Genomic DNA, 15,159 nt, shown 5'->3' on the forward strand with positions numbered 1-15,159 from the left:
CACATCCAGGCTGGTTGCCACACAGATCCCCATCGTTAATCTGCAAGGCAGATTTAATCCACAGCCCATGCAACATCCTTTTGGATATCAACAAAAGCAACCAACAAAAAAGACAAAAAGTTCTACAAAGTTGAGAAACAGTAAATTAACTTAAAAAAAAAAAATGTTGTTCAACTTCGATGACATGTATATGTGAGAGGGGAAAATATGGAAAAATTAATTTCATGCACTTACAAAAAATACTGCAAGACAATTCAGTCCGAAAGGTAACTACTTTTTGCAACCTGCAACTATTTGGTACAGTTATACATAACACAATACTTTGTATTTACAGATCACATAATACAGACAATAAATATTTTTTAAACTTATACATTAATTCCATCTTGTTCTCAGACAGAGGGCACAATGGAAAGACTGTGAGGGTAAAATGGAAATATATTAACAAATTATAGTATATTTTCATTGGCTGCAAGGTGCTATAAACCAAAATTTAACAACCTGCCATTTAGGTTTGTGACAAAGATCATAAATAGCGAATCTCTTACTTTTTGTGAAGTCTGTACATTGTGTGAAGCCCACTTTGTACAAAAATTACACTGAATCCATTATTCTTTGTTTAGATTATTCTCAAGTAAAGCAGCACAGATAAGACATGGGACAGATCCTTCAGGGACAGGAATGTCTAGAGGTAGTTTTGACATCTGTAGGTTTTCCTTTAAATATGTTTAGCAATGTTTCTTATTGTGTCTGGATGAACAAATTTTCTGCAAAGAAGACGAAGCATTTAATTCAGATAGAAAACACAATTTTGGGTATACTTTTACTTTATCTATCATTTTATTTTTAAACAGAGAATCAGCTATAATTTATGATTTCTGTAAAATAAGATGATGTTTTTTCTCAGGTTATTTAGGTCCATTAACTTGTGGGAGAGGAAAATCTTTGATAGAGGTCTACCATACTTGACTATGTTTTAATACTTGTAGACCTTGGACGAGTTATCAAAAGAACTGTTGATTATAGCTTGACTGAATCCATTTCAATGACCTGTGCTAGTTGATTCTGGAGTTCTGAAAGTAATTCAAGGATTGCTTTTCATAAATTAGCCTACTCAGGCCAATCTGATCCTGCATTTCCACTCTGAAAGGGATGTGCAATGTTGTTCTTCACTGCCAATGAATTCAGACCATGAAACTCTTGTCTAGTTCCTTTGTGTGACTAACAGTTTTCAGTTTCATTTATAATGAAAATTCCTTTTTAAAATATCCAAGTACTGACTTAGCAGAACCAGATTTAAGATGTAGATACAAAGTTCCCTGTGAAATATTAAAAAGTTTAGATGCCTATACTATGCCAGTACTTGTTTTTTTTTTTTTTTTTTTTTTTTTTTTTAAGCCGCATCCATTGCTTGCCAAGTAGAATAGAGATGGTGAATGTATGGTGCAGGGAAACTACTACCCACATTGATGCATCTGTGTATGCAGATTGTAAGCTCAATGCCAAGAAAATTGACTTAAGTAACTTGTGTGTAGATGTGGACTAGAACTGGTCGCTTTAGGGCTGTCTGCCAAGCCATGGCTGGAGAAAGACATAGAATTGGTAATAAACAGCAATGGAATTGCAGTAGTAGTAGTATTTATCTGTAGTTCTCTTTCACTGGCATGTTAAACATGTTTTGGTTTTACAATATAAGAACAACAAAATAAAGTAGGTCTAACTAATATATACAGACATTTACAGACTTTACAAGGAAGGGACAGTTAATTATTGGCTTTATAATAGGAACTATCTTGGAATTTGCCTGAAACAATCTAGGAAAACCTCAGGAAACCCAAATTTGGATTGCTGAATGAAGATTGGAGTCTCCATCCTCCCAAATACAAGGCCAATCTGTTTAAAACAGTGTTACGTCATTCAGTTTACCACTAGCGTACAATACTACACTGTTCATTCATTTCTCAATCCCACTCACTGCACACATTATACACACGTTGTTTCATAACACTACACACACTACCAGCAGATGTCAGGACCATTGAAAAACTCTATAATGAGGGAGATGTTGAGCTCAGAAAGGGTAAGGTGTTGGTGTTACACATTGCATTGCTTTGGGGGTAAGTTTTACCAAAATAGGAAAAAAAGGAAGGAAATATATATGTGTAGAATGTTTGGATTAACAGGTACTTTTTAACTGCCTTTTTAAATTAGTTTGTTCTAACAGTTTCTCCATTCTCCTTTGGTAACTTATTGTACAGGTGGTATAAAACGATATTTTGAGTTTTATGTTTATTTGTTCATGGTAAATATAAATCTAGATCTTGTTTCATGGTCATGGACAAAGCTGTTTGTGCAACAATTACCAATGTTACTTTTGATGTGTATAACTGTTTGATAAATGTATTCACACAATGGATTTAAAATCCTCAGTGTTTTAAACAGATATTAATAATGAGCTGGACTACTAATTTTAGTTATTATTCTTATTGTCCTTTTCTACCATTTGATAAAAATTGTGTTCATATTTTGCACATCTGATCCCCAGAAAAGAACTGAGTCTACATATAAACAGTAGGCTATGTAACTAAAAGACACTATCCGTTACAGTAATAATAAATGACACTTTCAGTCCAATTGCCACAGTTACTTTTCCTATTGCAAATATGTATCACCTAGAGTAAATTAATAAATACACTCCTGGAAATTGAAATAAGAACACCGTGAATTCATTGTCCCAGGAAGGGGAAACTTTATTGACACATTCCTGGGGTCGGATACATCACATGATCACACTGACAGAACCACAGGCACATAGACACAGGCAACAGAGCATGCACAATGTCGGCACTAGTACAGTGTATATCCACCTTTCGCAGCAACGCAGGCTGCTATTCTCCCATGGAGACGATCGTAGAGATGCTGGATGTAGTCCTGTGGAACGGCTTGCCATGCCATTTCCACCTGGCGCCTCAGTTGGACCAGCGTTCGTGCTGGACGTGCAGGCCGCGTGAGACGACGCTTCATCCAGTCCAAAACATGCTCAATGGGGGACAGATCCGGAGATCTTGCTGGCCAGGGTAGTTGACTTACACCTTCTAGAGCACGTTGGGTGGCACGGGATACATGCGGACGTGCATTGTCCTGTTGGAACAGCAAGTTCCCTTGCCGGTCTAGGAATGGTAGAACGATGGGTTCGATGACGGTTTGGATGTACCGTGCACTATTCAGTGTCCCCTCGACGATCACCAGTGGTGTACGGCCAGTGTAGGAGATCGCTCCCCACACCATGATGCCGGGTGTTGGCCCTGTGTGCCTCGTTCGTATGCAGTCCTGATTGTGGCGCTCACCTGCACGGCGCCAAACACGCATACGACCATCATTGGCACCAAGGCAGAAGCGACTCTCATCGCTGAAGACGACACGTCTCACTTCGTCCCTCCATTCACGCCTGTCGCGACACCACTGGAGGCGGGCTGCACGATGTTGGGGCGTGAGCGGAAGACGGCCTAACGGTGTGCGGGACCGTAGCCCAGCTTCATGGAGACGGTTGCGAATGGTCCTCGCCGATACCCCAGGAGCAACAGTGTCCCTAATTTGCTGTGAAGTGGCGGTGCGGTCCCCTACGGCACTGCGTAGGATCCTACGGTCTTGGCGTGCATCCGTGCGTCGCTGCGGTCCGGTCTCAGGTCGACGGGCACGTGCACCTTCCGCCGACCACTGGCGACAACATCGATGTGCTGTGGAGACCTCACGCCCCACGTGTTGAGCAATTCGGCGGTACGTCCACCCGGCCTCCCGCATGCCCACTATACGCCCTCGCTCAAAGTCCGTCAACTGCACATACGGTTCACGTCCACACTGTCGTGGCATGCTACCAGTGTTAAAGACTGCGATGGAGCTCCGTATGCCACGGCAAACTGGCTGACACTGACAGCGGCGGTGCACAAATGCTGCGCAGCTAGCGCCATTCAACGGCCAACACCACGGTTCCTGGTGTGTCCGCTGTGCCGTGGGTGTGATCATTGCTTGTACAGCCCTCTCGCAGTGTCCGGAGCAAGTATGGTGGGTCTGACACACCGGTGTCAATGTGTTCTTTTTTCCATTTCCAGGAGTGTAATAAAAATAATAAAAATGTTTACTTGCTAATTGTATAAAGCAGATAATTTATTGCAGTGCACATAGAGGTCAAAATGAAAAGCTCCCCTTAAAACCAGTACCAATAAACAATCACAAGGCTGTAACATTCTTTTTGCTACACATCATCAGTATTGCCACTGCCACAATGTCAACTGAATTTCCACACACTGCAATGTGTTTTCTAGATATTGGAACATTACTACATATGCTGTGTAGGCTATGAAGTGAGAAATAAAATTGCTTTCTGTACTGAGCTTGCTTTCCATATTGAATTTTGATACCTTACAATTTTGTTTGCTTAAACTGTACATCTGATCATGTTAATGGGTTTGTTACATTAATTTCATGTTTTCTGTTTTTAATGTCAACTGTCATAATTAAGTTGAATAAAAAATGTTTTGAAATGTATATTTTTCACGTTGCATGGGCAAAGTGTAATCCACGCACACCATCTGAATGAATGAAAGTGGAAAATCGGCCAGAATCACCCTCAAATAGGCTCACAGAATCAGCTTGTAAATGCCTGGAGTTGAACCTGTGTAGCTCTTGTCTGTTTGCTTTATCACGCTAGCTCTGTGACTGCATTTGGGGCTGTGTTGCACCCCATTGAGTTCGGAAATATCCCAGTGGCTGGTGAAGATAATTTTCTGATCTTGAAAATTAACACCAGTTTTTTTTCCTCTTCTCTCACAGAAAATGGCGTTATCTTATTTCGACAGATGTGTTTAGATCCCAAGTTTCAGTGTAAGTGTACACACATGTGGTATGGTATGATGTGTTTTTTAGAGAGCACTACAGTAGCTCTGCCATGTAAAACTGAATGTAGCATAACTATGCAGCGAGCCATGACAGCAAGGAGGCTCATACTAGGGAACAAAGGGAGGATCCCGCCCCTCCCAGCTCTCAGGGAAAGGAAAAAATCTAGTCAGGTGTATTTCTCTCAAGGAAATGCTTTAAAAGTTGGTATTACGCTGGCTTTGAACAGTGTAGGAAATGGAAATTTTTATGGCTACTTACAGGTCACCATTCGTTTTCCAAAATATTAAAAATGCACCATACCCCCAAATCTAGCCCCCCCCCCCCCCCTACCCATTGCCCCCCCCCCTACAAACTGTCATGTACGCTCTTGCATTACTGATCTTCTTCGTCTACATAAAACGGTAAAGAACAGTTACGATGCCATTGTTCAATAAAGAGAGAGGTCATCCATATCGGAATTGGAGAATGGATGATGGCATGGTTCTGTAAAATCTCGCACCCATCCTGATTGCAGAAGAACGCCGAAATCGTTGCCACATGTAGGAACTGGCAAATTTCCTATGAACAGCGTGACAACCAAACACGCCGAGATGTATAGTGGTTGCTTAAGTTATGCTGATTTCCGTTGGGGTCAGCATATGTTAAACTTGCAGTTCAGTGGAGTATCTGATAATCATTGTTAGAAATGTGTGAAAATACTATAACGAATATAAATCCTACACTCAAATTACAGCAACCTCTTGGCTTCTCTTGCCGATTCCTATGGTGTCAGGTCTACTGTGCACAGTAGGCCTAGCTGACAGCATGATGAATCATGTTATTAGCATCTACAATTCCAGCTACTGCTACCCATTCAGTATTAGGGGGACGATAAGCGAAGAAAATGTGGGTACACTAAACTTGGACTGAGGATCTGGCTCACCTTGTTTAATTTCAAATCGCATTTCTTTCCGTTTTATAACACGCCTGTGACTTAAACGACAAATTAGTTTTCGGACAAATTTCCAGTTTAATGTTAGAAATTCGTCCATAATCGTTAGATATTCTCATGTGTGCATGGAAAATGTGTGTTTCAAGAGACGGTGGTGATACGCTCGAGTTGTTGGACAATGTCATTAGAGCGAATACAGAGATCATTCGGTACAGAAACATTCCGAGTTTCCAGTAACTTATAAAATTCGTGCCTCTCCGAGACAAACTGTCTCAGACAACCTTGATAAACAGTTTGGAACCGGTCTTAATTTTGGCCAGAAAGTGTCGGAACGGCGTTACGGCACCTGTCAGGAATTTTTTTAACTCACTGGACCAAGTCGGCACTGGAGTCTCAGAATAGTTCACGTGTTTTAAATCGCAGCGGAACTATAATTTGACGCTGCGCCGGCACCTGTGAACGTGACGAAAAGTGACCAGCGTGATGTCTACGAGATTTTATGTTATGCGCTCACAGAAAGGTGCACTCGATCTGCCGTCTGTGTTTATGGTGGCACGGTTTGGCAGAACTCATATGTTCGTTGATGTCTTACCTTCTGACTGCTACCGTTACTTTGTGCTCTTACTGCATTTCACGGTTATCGTAAGATATTGCTGACTGCGGACACACACACTCACGTTGCTCGCCATTCGCTTCCTCTTAAACTGACGCTAAGCAACGGCTTGCATCGATGCAGAGACTACTGTATTGTTGCGTAACGACGTCACGTCGCCATGTTTACTCCAAGAGCAAACGCAGAAAATAACCACCGCGAAATTATGGAAACTAACAGCAATAATAGCAGGAGTATAGCTATACTGTTACTATCAGGGCAATGCCTTCAAGGATAAGGTGCCCCTGGGGATAGTTTTTTAAAAAAAGGAAAATTGAAAAAAATCAGTAGAACTCGTTAATAAGGATAAGTCTTGCGTTTACGTTAAAATAATGAAGGACTGTTTAAAAAATCACTATGACACGAAAATATGCGAATCATTTACCTTCTGCAGACGTCACTTTCGTGAATATTGAACGAAAGATAATATGCATGAGAAAGTGTTTTTGGCCAAGGCTGGGACGGAGCAACCGTCTTTGAGAGGTTTATACAATGGTGTGCAAAAATCGTGAAGTCACAAATGAATAGAATCGCTTATTTCTAATAGTCAACAACCCGCAATTCATAAATTATTCAGGAGGACGAAAAAAACATTGCACAACCTTATAGTTTAATGGCAAATTTCTTTCTACCTTGTGAAGTAGTAATTTTCCGGAATGTGTAACCCCAATATTACCTTGTTTGTAAAATACTTGTGGCTGTTGTGATTTTTATCATCTGGCGTTCTCAGCTTATAGCAATAAATGAGGAAGCAAATAAGTTTTAAGGCATTTATTTATTTAAATGAAAGTATGAGCTTACTATTAATTAATTTGATAGTATTTTGTGCACAATAAATGTAATACAAAGAAAATATATCTGTGCTGAGCGTTCTATTGCACAGAAAAATGCATAGTTACAGTGCTGTATGTTAGGAAGTTACAAAGTACGTTTAAATTATGACCAAAAAATTTACTGTTTCTCAATGCTTTTGAACCTAAACCGCTGAACATGTCAGCTATTAACTTTTTTAACCCTACGTGTTCACAAACCTGCAATAAGTTCATACGAAACTGAATATGTAACATGTTATAAAAGATAATAAGTTTTAATCTTTTTTCAGTTCTGTGATGGGTGACGTCTTTAGCTGATTATGAAAGACTTGATCTGCGGATCTGTAACTTACTTCAGTTATTTGCTACTATTATCTTTCTTCTTTTTTTGTGAAGACTTCCCAATCATATGCTTCCGCTTGAGAGTACGCAATGTTCTTGTTGGAAATATGTCTTGGCTTTCACTGATGTAAAGGCATGGACTTCGACCTTCAGATTTAGAACTCAGCAACAAATTACTCTTTCGTTTCTGAACTGTACTCACAGTACAGGAACTGCTGGAGAGCAAGTTTTATTTTTTGTCCTGTTTGGCTTTTTCCATTGTTTCAGCTGAGAGGACGACATTTTTATATGTAACAATCCACCATGTTTTAACATCCACCACATTGCTTATTTTTGCAGTACAAACTTTAAAGAGACTGAGACAGCTGGATTCGATGATAAATGACATGCACTTATCTGGAATAAGAACTCGGTCGTAGATTTGTAATTTTCCTTTCGCGATACCTAAGTCACATTGAGATGCAGATAAGAGTCTTCTGCAACATGGTAATAGTGGAAGATTTTTGTCAATTCAGCCACTGTCTGTTAACAACTGTTAACATTTTTACAACCATATGAGTGCGATTTTGGCCTCAGTGGGCATCGCTGAAGAAGTAGCGTTCACTTATGTTTCTTGGGAACAAATATATCAATATAAAGGTAAAGAGAGGTGCACACTTCATTAAGGCCTTTTTAACCTTGACCTTTGTGGTAACATTAGAATATAACTTCATGTGTTTTCAAGCCGTATATCTCAAAATTAAGCCAAAAAGTGAGCAAGCTTACCTTTCTTCCATTCTCTTGTGTTTTCATCATTATTTGGAACTGAAAACCCTAAGCTGCTCAACATTATCTGCGGACTAGTTAAACAAAGTTTGCAATATAAATCACCGAGTGGCTCAGCATGATTCCAGGTCTGCCGCACGTTTGTTTCTAAAACGCGACAACTCATGGAATTGTCTCCCATTAGAAACAGTGGCAAAAATTAAATCCGCTCTCTAAAAGAGGCAAGATCGTGACAGCGTCCCATTTTGGTTACAATCTACGCATCTGTGTCTCAAGAAACCCTAACTAATAAAATATGCACTTAAATTTTTGAGGAGTAGTCGTATCTCATTTTAGTAATATGCGACTCAATTGAAATTTAGTTCTTAAAGTACTGTAGTTGAGAACATCTACAATTTTGTTTGTCTCATTCGCTAGGATTTCAATAATTGTTTCGTGGACCGTCAGCACTTTCAAGGTAAGGTTAACGACGCCAAGTCCAACGCGTTGGTCCGACTGATAGGAAAGCATCTTGCACACTTAAAGAGAGATTCATTGATGTTCCTAAGAATCCGTCAAACATAATTGGTAAGAGTAGGAAGTGTTACGGACGAAGTCTAGCAATAAGCGTTAAAACTATAATCTTACCCTTTTCAGATCCAAAGATCCAGACTAGCAGGGGCGAGGGGCGCTAGTAACTGCTGCAAGAGCGGATTACTGTTTCTGAAAATTGCTTAACATTCTTGGTATACCGTATATTTTTCTACAATTTCACTTGCGGACATAATTCATACTTGTAAAACGCACTGTTAACCCTGGGGCATTTCAGACATTAACGGCTGTCAGAGTTTTATTTTACAGGTCCGTCTTGATCACATAAACTTTCACGCTTCACTATTACCGGTTTCGGCTACTGCCATCTTCAGATCTGTTACAAACAAAAACAGTGTCTAACCAACTAAGTTCAGTTTGCTGACGCTAAATCTATAAAAGGCCTGGTGCTACAGAAGAAAGATAAAAAGTGTTTACATGACTAACAGCCATGTATACCAGCCATACATACCAGAAAATGTTCTGATGTAGTATCAACGCCAAACTAAAGATGTAGGTACATAGTAATTGCTAGCGATGATCAGAATGCGTCTGGTATTTATGCAAGGAAACTGAGGCCAGCAGAGGGCAATATAGCTAGGGTACATGATTAACCACTATCGCAAAAGTAATGGGTAAAATGCGGTATGTGTCCTCTGCTGGCCTCAGTTTCCTTGTATAAATACCAGACGCATTCTGATCATCACCAGTTGGCCTACTTACTATGTACCTAAATGATTAGTTTGACGTTGATACTACATCAGAATACTGTATGATATTTATGGCTGGTATATATAGCTGTTAATCATGTAAACACTTTTTATCTTTCTTATGTAGCATCAGGCCTTTTATAAATTCAGCGTCAAAATCTGAACTTGGTTGGTTAGGCACTGTTTTTGTTTGTAGCAGATCTGAAGATGGCAGTAGCCGAAACCGGTAATAGTGAAGTCTAAAAGTTTGTGTGATCAAGACGGACCTGTAAAATAAAGTGCCAAAAATATGATCACGGACTCATTTTCAGACTTTGTATCTTCAATTGATAAGGCTGTCTGTATGACAGTCACCAGTTTGGAAGGCTACAGGAGTTCGTCAGATACATGCTACACCCCAGTAACTTCTCAGTAACAACGATTAACGTTGCGTATGCACTCATCAAATTGTAAGGTCCATCCCCTATCTCGCTTCCGCTGGATAAAGAGACGGATGGCTGTGTAGCCGTTAAAGACAGTTGATAATCGTGTAGCCTTCGATTCTCTAGCGCTTCTAAAAACACAATGCTGAAAATTTTCAGACGTAAGTCAGAGCACATATTTTACTGTTTCATAGTGTTTCACTATATGTAATTAGTTATTCATTATAGTTTCAGTGAACAGCATATTTTTAGTGATTTTAAATTGTTACGGAAGCGTGAAGTTGGCTTGCTAAAACAATGTGGACGAAGTAGTGGGCTCCTCAAAAGATACAGACATACGAAATAGTAAACGTGTGCTGGAAAGTCTGTGGAAATATCAATTTGGAAGGGAAAAGCGACATGATCAAACAGTAACGACTTACATCAAATTTTTCACATTTAAATACAGTAACTAAATATTATGTCAGGCATTGTCAAGAATCTTGATACTTCTGTTACTAATGGTTATATGGCTGTAAAGAGACACAAAAATTGTACCTTTGGCCATGTGTTCTGCTCGCATCAGTTAACAGACAGGTATGCTGATTCGGATAATCTAGACTTTCTTTCACTTACTAATTACGAAAACTATAGACAATATATAGATAACTTCCCTGAGGCTGCATTTAATTCATTGAAGGTATTCTACGCTGGACATTTTGATATCCTTTGACTAAAGACGGAACTATCTGTGGTATATTCTCCAGACGGATTCCGAAACCAGCCAGTATTTAGAAAAAAATCAATATCACACCTCCTGTGGCCTCGATGAAGCAGTACCTGTAGCATCAGAACTAATAAAATTAAGTTTAACAACTCCCGCAACAAGTTCTTCGGCAGAAAGATCCTTTTCAGCGTTGAAGAGAATCAAATATTATCTTTGTAATACACAGTCGGAAACCATACTTCCTCACCGTGTTTTAATAGAGGGCATACGACATTATTCAGTGTAATACTAGGACACGATGCGATGCAATAACGGATAATCGTTAACAATAATATAATAGTAATTACAATGGCAATAATTACAAAAACAATACTGTTACTTGGGTAATCGTAAACAAAAACATGATAATAACAATAACAATGACAATAATAGTAATAGCAATAATTCCAAAAAAATAGTGTCAGTTTTAACAATATTTTGAAAGGGATTACAGTTACGAACACCTAACGCCTCGCTACTACAGACTCAGAATAATTAACACAAACACCTAACGCCTTGCAGTAAGAGAGTACGAAAACCGTAGTTACAAATGACTTCTCAGGAATGGCGATATCAGTAAGAAAGATTAGTGGTCAGGGTTTAGCGTCCCGCCAAAAAGGTCACTGTTGAATGAGCGCAGGAGAAATAGGCCATCTCATTTTGAAAGGAACCATCTCGACATTTGCCACAAGCGATATGCTGGGAAATTGTGGAAAATATCCAGGTGGTTGGGAGGATGAAGATCTGAATCACCATCGCCCAAAATGCGAGTCCAGAATCTGCCGTCACAAAGAGCTGACCTCAAAGGGTTATGCGACAAACCACTTCGCAAAACTTTCATCTGGGCCACTGAGTGTAAACTGCCTAACAAATGAATGAAAACAGTAACGGTAGAAAAAGCTTTACGAGGCCGAGAGGCTGACAGAGCTCGCAACTCGGCTTAAAGTAACACTTTTTTAATCCTATAACTAGCGAACTCGGCAGTGCTTCGCAATTGCTAAATATGTATGGGAACTCTATAAACATCTTAAATTCCTTCTCTCCCCTCTTTCTGGCCGTCTTCTCATCCCTCCCCACCCCCTCTCTCCATACACTTCCTCCTCTCCCCACCTCTCTGGCATAACGTTCTCCCCTCTCTTTCTGTCCTCCTGCCACCTATCTATGTCCATTTTCGTCTTAATGTTCCTAAAGCCAAGTTTGCTTGCCGACATTGGGTTGCGCCACTCGTTGGGTTGAATGAGTTGCACGCAAATGGTTTCATATTTGACTGTCGACACGGCGAAACCAGTGTACACTTGTTTGTCGTTTAGTGGGCTCCTGAGTCGTGTCTCAAACGAAAGTTTTGCAGGTGCACGTCGCACGAGTTGTGATGGAGTTAAAGCTTGTCGCATGGAATAGCTGCATAAGGAAAAAGTAAGAAACGTGTTTCGATTCGTGACTGGATGAAGAAAAGACGTCAGCTCGGCTCAGCATTCTTTTAATTATCTTAGAATATCACCTGAACTGTTCACGTTTCTTCTAAATAGAGTTAATTTTGTGATAAGGAATAAAGATACCATAATGCATGAAGCACTTCATCAGAACTGAAATTACATATCACATTGTGTGCATGACAATCGAGAATACTCGACATGCTATAAGATGCGGATTTAGTTGGCAATGACACTTTTTCATAGACACCGATAATTATTAATATTAACTGTAATCATTATTAACAGCAGTAATTATTCGAACAGGCCGCATTAAGAAGAGAACCGTTTGCAAGCTACTGTCTTGAAGATAGATCTGTACAGTGGCAATATTTCAAATTCAAACTTATTTGAATGGGGAGCACTGCTGCGACGTTTTAAATAGATTAATATTGAATAAAGAATGCAGCTTCTTGATTTGTGTAGCCTTCCCTCCTGTCAACAATATTCCTTAAAAAAGAGTCGGCCAACTCGAACAATGGGATTGTAGTCTTGTAGACGAGAGCATTTCCACAGCTAGAATTACATTTGCTTGTATTTTTCTTAATTCAGTTGTATATGTGTTCCTAATTCAATAAATTTTGCTCTGCAGCTCAGATATGTTCAAACTTTCTGTGTTCTGATCGCACGTGAAGGTCTCATGAGCAGCAATATACTGCTTATTTTTGTAATCACCATCAATGAAATCCAAAAAACACCTACGCAAAACGTAGATATCCAAAAAGTTAACATTATTCTCCGTTCCTCACTGCATATTGCAATTTGTCTACACTCTACGAACACGCATAACTTCTAAAACTCATGCAACTAGTGCCGCCAAAATTGGAACACGCCGAAAGTGTTTAGTTTTACCGACGAGTTGCGCAAATACGCGGCGCGCATGCGCAGTGGCCGGTAGCGCAATTGCCTGCAACCTAGTGTCGTCGTGTAAACTAGGCTTTTAGAGTATCGTGAAAAATTTGAAGTAAATCCGTCAAGAGGTTTTCGATATTTTTGGTAACAACGTTTCTCTTTTATGTACATGTTTACAGTAAATCCGTCAAGAACTTTTCGAAATTTATGCTGACGAACGTTGCCCCTTTTATATATTACATATATTTGTATATATTACAAAAATATATAGACCATCTGCCTGTGTCCGTCCGAATGTTAGAGGGTCGTGAAAAATTTTGAGGTAAATCCGTCAGGAAGTTTTAGTGACAACCTTACCCCTTCACACATGGCATATGCATTTGTATGTTGTATATGTAACAGTCAAATTGATTTTTTTGTTATGAAAACATGGGACAGCAGAACTATCAAACTAAACGTAAAATTTTTTTCATTTTCTTTCACACACCAAAAATTTTGTTACCAACTACGATTTTCTAATGTTTCACTCTTAACATTTTTCCCTTCACAGGTATTATTCGCAAAAGGATATTTGAGTAAATGCTTTCTTCTCCATATCATATAGAGGTGCTATGTTATTGTCGCTGGACTTGTTCACCGTTTTCCTTCTGTTGAGTGTGGCACCAGTTTTGAATTTTCTGGTGACAATTATTCTGGTGTGTCTGCTGGGGAAGAATTAACGTGTTGCGATGTGATGTGATGTGATGTGTGTGTGTGTGTGTGTGTGTGTGTGTGTGTGTGTGTGTGTGCGTGTTTTTCGTTCGTTGTGGTACTAATTTGGAATGTTTTGGTGAGAATTATTGTAGTGTGTCTGCTGAGGGAAAAATTATATGATGTAATGTGATGTGATGTATGTGTATGCGTGAATGAACTGTGTTTTTCATAATGTGGAGTTTAAAAAAGAATAAATTGTGTTTTGCATAACGTGGAGTTTAAAAGAAAAAAAAAAAACATATTTAATTCGGAAAGACGGAAAAAAAGTCAACAGCAGCTTCCAATCCAAGCAAGATGATTTTATACAGTTTAAGTTGATAGGACACATTCTGAGATGTCAAGGAATAGTAAGGTGGCAATTAAGTGTGTGTTTGTGTAACTACTGCTGACAAAGGCTTTAATAGCCGAAAGCTTTAATTGTGTGAATCTTTTTGTTGTGCCTATCGTGACTCACCATCACCGCTATATGGTGAGTAGCAAATTTCCTTCTCTGGTATTCTTGGAATAGCTATGCATAGACAAGAGGCTTGCACGGGATACTTCATTTTACAGGTCCGTCTTGATCACACAAATTTTTACACTTCACTGTTACCGGTTTAGGCTACTGCCATCTTCAGATCATGAAATATTCTGATGTAGTATCAACGTCCAGCTAAATATGTATGTACACAATAAGTGATCTTACTGATTGCACAGGAAAGGCTACAATGTATAGGATGACCAATCTCCGGACTGAAGATCACAATATCGACAAAGTATTACTTAAAAACATATCAGACGTTGTCTGTAACAAATGTACAAATTTGTGTAGATTCACAAAGGGCTCATTATGGTTAATTTACAACGTTGTACGTATTTATTACTAACCATCTTGTAAATGTTGCACTTCTTATTTCCGTGCTTGCTAAGAAAACCTGGAGAGGAATTCGATTTTATGCAAGACACTGTTTTGTTGTTTTGTTCTCACCCAGACATTTTTCAGCACTTTGTATACTATCGTCATTGGACTTATTTGTTTATTTTATTTCGTACATGAAGCTGTTGGTTGTTTATGCTGGTATTTCTTAATCTACTACACAATCTACAACTTGTCATGGTTTCTGATGTTGTGGTGTTTTTTCCTTCTTTGTGTCAGGGTAACATGCTTATTTCTTTCGCTGTTGTCGTTACACACGCTTTTTGTAAGATTTGGCGATGGCGAAAGAAACTCTGTGCTTGACGAACAAATCTTACGAAATGC

The sequence above is a fragment of the Schistocerca cancellata genome, chromosome 3, assembly GCF_023864275.1.
Source record: "Schistocerca cancellata isolate TAMUIC-IGC-003103 chromosome 3, iqSchCanc2.1, whole genome shotgun sequence".
Taxonomy (NCBI): Eukaryota; Metazoa; Arthropoda; class Insecta; order Orthoptera; family Acrididae; genus Schistocerca; species Schistocerca cancellata.